This window comes from Erinaceus europaeus, chromosome 13, assembly GCF_950295315.1.
Source record: "Erinaceus europaeus chromosome 13, mEriEur2.1, whole genome shotgun sequence".
NCBI lineage: Eukaryota > Metazoa > Chordata > Mammalia > Eulipotyphla > Erinaceidae > Erinaceus > Erinaceus europaeus.
This window is the reverse complement of record NC_080174.1, coordinates 58,391,369-58,401,328: the sequence shown is the minus strand read 5'-3', so window position 1 is coordinate 58,401,328 and position 9,960 is coordinate 58,391,369. Positions and strand designations below refer to the sequence as shown.

The 9,960-nt window shown below is 36.0% G+C and overlaps 1 pseudogene; it reads left to right on the top strand.

The window, feature by feature from the left end:
• Positions 1-3,680: 3,680 nt before the first annotated feature.
• LOC132542526 (cysteine-rich PDZ-binding protein-like) lies at positions 3,681-5,157 on the top strand (annotated as a pseudogene).
• Positions 5,158-9,960: the final 4,803 nt, after the last annotated feature.

The following is a 9,960-nucleotide window of genomic DNA, read 5'->3' as shown; positions in this document are numbered from 1 at the left end:
GCGATAACCCTGGAGGAAAAAAAATAAATAAGATTAATATACAGAAATTAATGACATATGTAGGTACACTATAACAAAGAGTTAAAAATTAAGATTGGATAGTATTTGTAATGTGAAAAGAAAATATAATGTACTTAAAAACAAATCTGATGAAAATGTAGGAGACAGTTTGGTAAGGTACTAAAGATAAAAGTAAATGGAAAGGCATACATCAATGGATAGGGAGAATCAATGCCAGAAAGATTCTACTTTTTTTTTTAGAGTTGGGACCTCAAATGGGCATGATTCCGCCAGTCCTGTGATGACTTTTAAATTTAGGTAGAGAGAACGAGAGAAGGAGATACATGGAGAAAGAGAGAGACACCATAGCACGGGAGCTTCCTCCAGGCATTATGGCACTTCTTTGTAGTGTCATGGTTTAAACCCTGGTTATGTGCTTATACCCTACCAGGTAAACTACTTCTCTGGTCCCAGGACGTAATTTTAAAAATGAATAGTACAATTGTTGGAATTGTGTGTTATTGTAAAAGCTCATTCTAAAATTTTTGTGGAGGAGTTAAGATTCTTTTTTTAATATTTATTTTATTTATTTATTCCCTTTTGTTGCCCTTGTTGTTTTATTGTTGTAGTTATTATTGTTGTTGTTGTCATTGTTGGATAGGACAGAGAGAAATGGAGAGAGGAGGAGAGAAAGATAGACACCTGCAGACCTGCTTCACCGCCTGTGAAGCGACTCCCCTGCAGGTGGGGAGCCGGGGTTCGAACCAGGATCCTTATGCTGGTCCTTGTGCTTTGTGCCACCTGCGCTTAACCCGCTGCGCTACAACCCGACTCCCAGGAGTTAAGATTCTATAACAGTTAAATAACTGAAGAGAAACACAGTGACTAAATTTGTCCTAGCAAAAGAGTAAGGCTTATTTTAAAACCTTAGTAATTAAGACATTGTGTACATCTGGAATAGATATGGTTGTATAAATGAGAATTCTTCTCTTTCTCCTAGATATCATCTAAAAGCAACAGAAAATATGAAACAACAAATTCTATTTTTGGCAAAGCATGAAGACAGGTATTCTCTATGACTCCAAAATACATGCAAGAGCTGTCCAAAGAAGCTGAGATCAGGAAGAAAATAAGTAGAAGGAAATGAAGAAAAAGAAACTCAGGAAGAGATTTCTTTGATGGAACAGCCAGGCAACAATATTCTCCTTAATGAAAGAGGTATACCTACAAAACTACACCCCCTACATTCAAAGACAGGTGCAAGGACTGGAGTGACATGGGTAAAGTGAAAAGACACATGGGAAAATCTTGGTGCCAGGTGATGTTTTGAATATGATTTGGCTGAGAAAAACTGAGGAGTCATAAAGAATCATAAGATTAACATCCCCAGTGACACAAATCCTATTACGAGGACAACAAAAATAAACCAGTGGGACTACATCAAGTTGAAAACCTCTGCATGGCAAAAGGAACCACAACCAAAACAGAGAGACTCCCTATAGAATGGGAAAATATCTTTACATCTCACACATCAAAAGGTCAATAACCAAAATTTATAAAGAATTCACCAAACTTGGCAAAAAACAAAACAAAACATTATGACACCATCCAAAAAAGAGAAGATAAGGATAGAAACTTCACTAAAGAGTAGATCCAAAGACATATGAAGAAAAAACAATGCTCAAAGTCATGGAGTATCAGAGAAATTCAAATAAAGACAACAATGAGATACCATCTGACACATGTGAGAATGTCATACTTTAGAAAGGACAGTAACATCAAATGCTGGTGAGGATGTGGAGAAAAAGGAACCCTTCTATACTGCTGGTGACACACACACTGGTCAAATCCCTGTGGAAACATTCTGGGGACTTCTCAGAACACTACAAATGGAGCTGCTCTATAACCCAACAATTCCTCTCCAGGAGATATAGCCAATGGAAACAAACACACCCATCTTAAGAGCTATAGGTAAACCTATGTTTATAGCTATATAATCTTGGAAGCAACCCAGATGAGCGACTAAGAAAGTTGTTAAATACATATATTACTCAGTGTCAAAAAGATTACGTCATCTCCTTTGCTTCATTTGGATGGAACTAGAGAGAGAGAGAGAGAGATAGGCAAATACCAGATAATCTCATTTGTAGGTGGAACTTAACAAACAAGATCATAAAAGAAAACACAAAGCAAGACTTGGACTCAGCAGGCTGAATTGTACCAAAACAAAAGACCCTGGGGAGGAAGGGCTTGGAAGAGGGTGAGAAGGACCTTAGGGTATTGATGTGCTCATGTGGCAACAACTATGCTGTAAAATATTAACCCCCTCTCTCCATAAAATGAAACAAACAAACAACAACAAAAAGCTAACAAAGAGACCAAAAAAAATCAACCTCTTTGTGAAATTTCTTTTTCTGTGACTACAGAAAAGATAGTTCCTCTGAAAACCAGTGACCATGGGATTCTGTCTTACTGCTCCTTTCTTCCTCTCCTGAATAAAAAAGCATTTTTCTTCAGTGAAAAAAAAGTCCATGGAAACTTAAACTAATGGTTTGATGCTAACAGTGATCTTTGATCCTATTATAAGAAGTAGTAATAATATAACAAAGTATCAGTACAAAGTGACTAGAAAAAAAAAAAAAGAAAGATTGCAGAAAAGTTTACTCAAGGGAAAAGAAAAAATTTAAAATTGGGGCAAACATTTCATCATGAAGTAATAAAACTTAATGAAGCAATTAACACTATAAGACAAAAAGTGAAAGAACCCAAGGATGAAATTACCAGACCACAGGAGGTGGAAGAAAGTACATATATGAACTGGCAAATTAAAGAAAGGAGTAAGAGTAAAAAAATATCCAAAAATAGGGAGTTGGGCAGTAGTGCAGCAGGTTAAGCGCAGGTGGCCCAAAGTGCAAGGACCAGCGTAAGGATCCTAGTTCGAGCTCCCGGCTCCCCACCTGCAGGGGAGTCACTTCACAGGCGGTGAAGCAGGTCTGCAGGTGTCTTTCTCTCCCCCTCTCTGTCTTCCCCTTCTCTCTCCATTTCTCTCTGTCCTATCCAACAATGATGATATCAATAACAACAATAATAACTACAACAATAAAACAAGTCAACAAAAGGGAATAAATAGATAAATATTAAAATATTTATATAAAAATCCAAAAATAAAGATAGCATAGAAATAACACAAAGTAGAATGGGTCATGAAATGCACACACAGTTAATGTCATAGAAAATAAACATGACAAAGGAAATAAAACAACAACATGAAACAGAAGCAAAGATTTCAAAAATGATTATGAGAAAGAAGTGGAAAGAGAATAGGAGCATCACTCTGGCAAAGATGATTGAACACAGGACCTCATACCTGAGAGTCCAATGCCCCCCCAACATTGCACCACCTCCGGGACATGATAATTAACATAGAAAATAGACTATGAAGATTTAACTTATGTACGTTTGGATCTCCCTAAGCAAGTAACCAAAATAATACCACCAAATGCATATTTAAAAGTTTTAAGTTAACATTGGTGAAACTCTTTAGGACCTCAACATAAAAGAAGTATTTGGACATTCAATTCCATGGGCAAGTGAAAATAAAACATGATTAAATTGACTGCATCAAATTGAAAAGATTTTATACAAGGAAAAAATAAGGATAAATAATTAAGGATAATAAAAATAATTAAGGATAAAATGGAAGCCTAGTAGTTGAGAGAAGATATTTCTGCACAGATAAACATCATATATCTGACAAGAGATTGATGTCAAGCACCTATAAAGAAATTGTAAGACTCTACTACAACAAACAACTAAAAGTGGGCAAAAGATCTGAACACAGTTTTCTAATAAAGATCTATCTAATAAAGTTATAAAGATGGCCCAGATATAGGAAAGAGTGCTCCACTTCACTTATTAAAGTAATGCAAATTAAAGCCACAATGAAGTATCATCTCACACCTGTGTGAATGATCTACATCGACAAAATAGGAAATGACAAGTCTTGGCTAGGATGTGGAGAAAAATGAACTCTGGCATATTGTGGGTGGGATGCAAACTGGTGCAGCCTCTGGAAAATAGTATAGAGAGGTCCCAAAAAATTAAAATAGAAATACCTTATGATTCTTCAGTATCACTCATAGACATACATTTAAAGGGCATGAAAACACTGATGCAGAGGTGGAGCAGAGGGCAGAGAGCCGGAAGTGCATTGTCACAACCTGGAAGTGGAGATCTTCTCTGCTATAGTGTTGATAATTTCAAAACCATATTGCTGCTTCTCCAGCTGATACAGTCATCAGAGGATAAGATGGTGTGTGAGAAATGTGCAAAGAAACTTGGTATTATTATCACACCAGATACAAGGAAAGATTGTGCAAGGAATTGCACAGAAAGTGGTGGAAGAAAACTGAATGAAAACAAAGCATTAACTTTAAAAAAAAAAAAGCAAGATTTGAACCATATGGGAAGAATAAATTTTCCACATACAGAATTTTTAAAAGTTCTGTACATCAACTGGGCTCTCATTACTGCCAGGACTGTGCCTACAAAGAGGGCATCTGTACAATGTGTGGAAAAAAGGTTTTGGACAACAGAAACTACAAGCAAACATCTGTCTAGTTGTGTTGATGAAGTTTCTGACTTTCTGTGTATTTTGACCTTTTTCCTTGAACTTTTAGAAATAGGATAGGTGTTTAAGTTACAAAATAACTTGCTTTAAAACAATTAAATTTAAACCAGGGAAATTGTTTGGTATTCATTATTTTTCTCTTACGTTCTGAATAGTAGCAATGCGTCAATCTTCTCCCTTAAGTTCTTGTTTTCACTAGAAGTATTTTATTAAACTGGGAAATATGGTAAAAAAATACTAATACAATGGGACATATACACTCCTATGTTTACAGTTGCTTTATTCACAAATGATATTATGTTTTTCAGAATAAAGTGGACGGAATTGGAGGTAATTATGATTAGTTAAGTAAGTAAGAAAATGAAAGACAACTATTGGATGGTTTTGCTCATTTGTAGAATTATGGAATTGAAATACATGAACTTTCAAAAAAAAGATGTCTAAAATATCTTTAAGTCTTTGTGAAAACTATGTTGGCTATTTTTTTGGGGGACTGGGGGGTGTGAGAGTCACAGAATTTTGGTGTATATGTGGTGTGAAACTCTATCCTCTGTATTCTTAAAATCTTAGAAATTATTATTACTATCACTAATAAAAATAAAAGTTTAACTTAATAAAACTTTTTATGAAATAAATTGGACTCTATTTGTATGGAACAGTAATGCCAAGACATATCAGGTAAACGTATTCTACTCTAGAGATGAAGAAAGAGTTTCTTGGTAACTCAGGTAGATTTGGGTCATATGTAAGAGAAAAAAATAACAGCATAGGATCAGACTTTTTCAGATTAAGTTTTAATGTCATTAGATAATAAAATAACACAAGACCTCTGAGGAAAGAAAATTAGATTTAAAGATTTTTATATTAATTTCAATTTCCGGCAAGTGAATGATAGCCTTTTATTATTTATTTTTATTTATGTACAGTGTCTCACACACAAATGATGACACTGTTCCTGGTGAATTTATATTCTTTTTAAAATTTTAGATCTAGTGACACAGAGAGAAAATATATATACAGAGAGTGAAGGAAAGATACCACAGCTGTACTCTACCAGCTATTGAATTTCTTTTGATTCCATGCATGATTCTCATGATGTGGTACTGGGGGGCTTGAACACAAGTTCTTGAGCACGGTAAATTTTGACTATACTGGGGAGATATCTCCTGGCCACAGTCCTTCATTTTAAGTAATTCTTCTTCTTCTTCTAGCGTTTGCCATTTTAAGTAATATAGACAAGTAACTTTAATCATGCATGATTTCAGAATGATCAGCCCACAGTCGATTCAGAAAATAAGCAAATAGGCAAAAAAAAAGTCTACAAAACTAAAAACTATGAATATTAGATTGAAGAACAAAAAAATCAATTACACTCAATATATACAAGTGATGTAACTAATATAAACTGTGAAGGAATAAGAGTTAAGAAATTTGGAGGTAGAACATCTGCTGTTTATCTCAATTTTTATAAATAGGAGTAAAAGTGTATATTCTGAATCTTACAAATTAATGAATTAAAGCACATTTGTATTTATTGGTATGGGGTATACATTAAAAGGTAATATTGTTGTGCGGAAAACTGATAAATGTTATGCATGTACAAACTATTGTATTTACTGTTGACTATAAAACATTAATCCCCCAATAAAGAAAAAAAAGGCAATACTGTTGATAGAAATTGAGATAAGGGGCTGGGTGGTGGCGCACCTGGTTGGGTGCACATGTTACAGTGTGCAAGGACCTGGGTTCAAGCCCCTGGTCCCCACCTTCAGGGGAAAAGTTTCACAAGTGTTGAAGCAGTGATGCAGGTGTCTCAATGTCTCCCCCTTCTTCTCAATTTCTGGCTGTCTCTATCAAATAAATAAAGATTTTTTTAAATAATTTATTTCTTTATTGGAGAATTAATGTTTTACATTCAACAGTAAATACAATAGTTTGTACATGCATAACATTCCCCAGATTCCCATTTAACAATACAACCCCCACTATGTCATTCATCATCTTTCATGGACCTGTATTCTCCCCACCCACCCACCCACCCCAGAGTCAGGTTCGACTTGTGTTTTCTTTTCTAATCTTGTTTTTCAACTTCGGCCTGAGAGTGAGATCATCCCATATTCATCCTTCTGTTTCTGACTTAGTTCACTCAACATGATTTTTTCAAGGTCCATCCAAGATGGGCTGAAAACGGTGAAGTCACCATTTTTTATAGCTGAGTAGTATTCCATTGTGTATATATACCACAACTTGCTCAGCCACTCATCTGTTGTTGGACCCCTGGGTTGCTTCCAGGTTTTGGCTATTACAAATTGTGCTGCCAAGAACATATGTGTACATAGATCTTTTTGAATGGATGTGTTGGGTTCCTTAGGATATATTCCCAGGAGGGGAATTGCAGGGTCATAGGGTAGGTCCATTTCTAGCCTTCTGAGAGTTCTCCAGACTGTTCTCCACAGAGGTTGGACCAATTGACATTCCCACCAGCAGTGCAGGAGGGTTCCTTTGACCCCACACCCTTTCCAGCATTTGCTGCTGTTACCTTTTCTGATGTATGACATTCTCACAGGAGTGAAGTGATATCTCATTGTTGTCTTTATTTGCATTTCTCTGACAATCAGAGACTTGGAGCATTTTTTCATGTGTTTCTCGGCCTTTTGGATCTCTTCTGTGGTGAATATTCTGTCCAAGTCCTTCCCCCATTTTTGGATGGGGTTATTTGTTGTCTTGTTGAGTCTGGCAAGCTCTTTATATATGTTGGTTATTAAACTCTTATCTGATGTATGGCATGTAAAGATCTTCTCCCATTCTGTGAGAAGTGGTTTGGGTAGTGGTTTCTTTTGCTGTGAAGAAGCTTTTTAATTTGATGTAGTCCCATAGGTTTATACCTGCCTTAGTCTTCCTTGTAATTGGATTCGTTTCATTGAAAATGTCTTTAAAATTTATGCGGAAAAAAGTTCTGCCAATATTTTCCTCTAAGTATCTGATAGTTTGTGGTCTAACATCCAAGTCCTTGATCCACTTGGAATTTACTTTTGTATTTGGTGAAATACAGTGATTCAGTTTCATTCTTCTGCATGTTTCAACCCATTGTTTCCAACACCATTTGTTGAGGAGACTCTGCTTTCCCCATGTAATAGTCTGGGCTCCTTTGTCAAAGATTAGATGTCCATAGGTGTGGGGCCTCATTTCTGGGCTCTCAATTCTATTCCACTGGTCAGTGTGTCTGTTCATGTTCCAGTACCAAGCAGTTTTGATGACAATGGCCCTATAATACAGTTTGAGATCTGGGAGTGTGATGCCTCCGGTTCTGTTCTTTTTTTCTCAAGATTGTTTTGGCAATTCTAGGTCTTTTCTGGTTCCAGATAAACATTTGTAGCATTTTTTCTATTCTCCTAAAAAATGTGCTTGGGATATTGATGGGGATAGCATTAAATTTGTAGATGGCTCTGGGTAATATATTCATTTTGATTATGTTAATTCTTCCAACTCATGAGCATGGAATATCTTTCCACTTCTTTGTGTCTTTTTCAATTTCTTTGAGTAGTGACTCATAATTTTCAGTATACAAGTCTTTCACTTCTTTGGTTAGGTTTACTCCTAGATATTTTATTGTTTTTGTTGCTATAGAAAAAGGAACTGATTTCTGGATTTCAATTTCTTCTAACTTAGTGTTTGCATAGAGGAATGCCACTGACTTTTGAATGTTAATTTTATAGCCTGACACATTACTGTATTGCCTGATGATTTCCAAAAGCTTCTTGCTGGATTCCTTAGGTTTTTCCATGTATACTATCATGTCATCTGCAAATAAGGAGAGTTTGACTTCTTCTCTTCCCATCTGTATCCCTTGAATTCCTTGCTCCTGCCTGATTGCTATGGCAAGAACTTCCAACACTATGTTGAATAGTAATGGTGATAGTGGGCATCCCTGTCTATTACCTGATCTGAGTGGAAATGCTTCCAGTTTTTCACCATTGAGTATGATGTTGGCTGTAGGTTTGCTATATATAGACTTCACTATCTTCAGGAATTTTCCATCTATTCCCTTTTTTTGTAGTGTTTTGATCATAAAGGGATGTTGTATTTTGTCAAAGGCTTTCTCTGCATCTATTGATATGACCCTGTGGTTTTTGGTCTTGCTTTTGTTGATATGGTGGATCACATTGATTGATTTACGTATATTAAACCAACCTTGCATGCCTGGGATAAACCCCACTTGGTCATGATGAACAATCTTTTTGATATACTGCTGTATCCGGTTGGCTAGAATTTTGTTCAATATTTTTGCATCTATGTTCATCAGAGATATTGGTCTGTACTTTTCTTTTTTGGTTGTGTCCCTGTCTGCTTTTGGTATCAGGGTGATGTTGGCTTCATAGAAGCTGGCAGGGTGTATTCCAGTATCTTCAATCTTCTGGAAGACTTTTAAAAGTAGAGGTATTAGTTCTTCTTTGAAGGTTTTGCAGAATTCATTTGTAAAACCATCTGGTCCAGGACTTTTATTTTTGGGAAGATTTTTGATAACTGTTTCAATTTCATTAGCTGTGATGGGTCTGTTCATGTTATCCACTTCCTCTTTACTTAGTTTTGGAAGTTGGTAGGTATCTACGAAATCATTCATTTCTTGCAGGTTCTCTAGCTTGGTGGCATATAGTTGTTCATGGAAGCCTCTCATGATATGTTGAATTTCTGCAGTGTCTGTTGTGATATCTCCTCTTTCATTTACTATCCGATTTATTTGGGTCTTCTCCATTTTTTGTTTTGTGAGTCTGGCTAAAGGTTTGTTGATTTTGTTTACTCTTTCGAAGAACCAACATTTACTTTCATTGATCTTTTGTATGGTTTTCCTATTCTAATGTTATTTATTTCTGCTCTAACTTTAGTGATTTCTGTCCTTCTGGTTGCTTTAGGATTCCTTTGTTGTTCTTCTTCTAGGTCTTTAAGATGTGCAATCAGGCTGTTTATTTGTGCCTTTTCTTGTTTCCTAATGTGTGCTTGTATAGCTATGAACTTCCCTCTTAGGACTGCTTTAGCTGTGTCCCAAATATTTTGATACCTTGTGTCTTCATTTTCATTGAACTCTCGAAACATTTTGATTTCTTCCTTGATTTCCTCTTTGACCCAGAAGCTGTTAAGAAGTGTACTGTTGAGCTTCCACATTTTGGGACTGTTACTAATCTTTTGTTGATTGTTAAGTGTTAGTTTCATTCCACTGTGGTTTGAGAAGATGCTTGGGATGATTTCAGTGCTCTTGAATTGGCCGATGCTGTCTTTGTGGCCTAACATATGGTCTATCCTTGAGAATGATCCATGTGGATTTGAGTAAAATG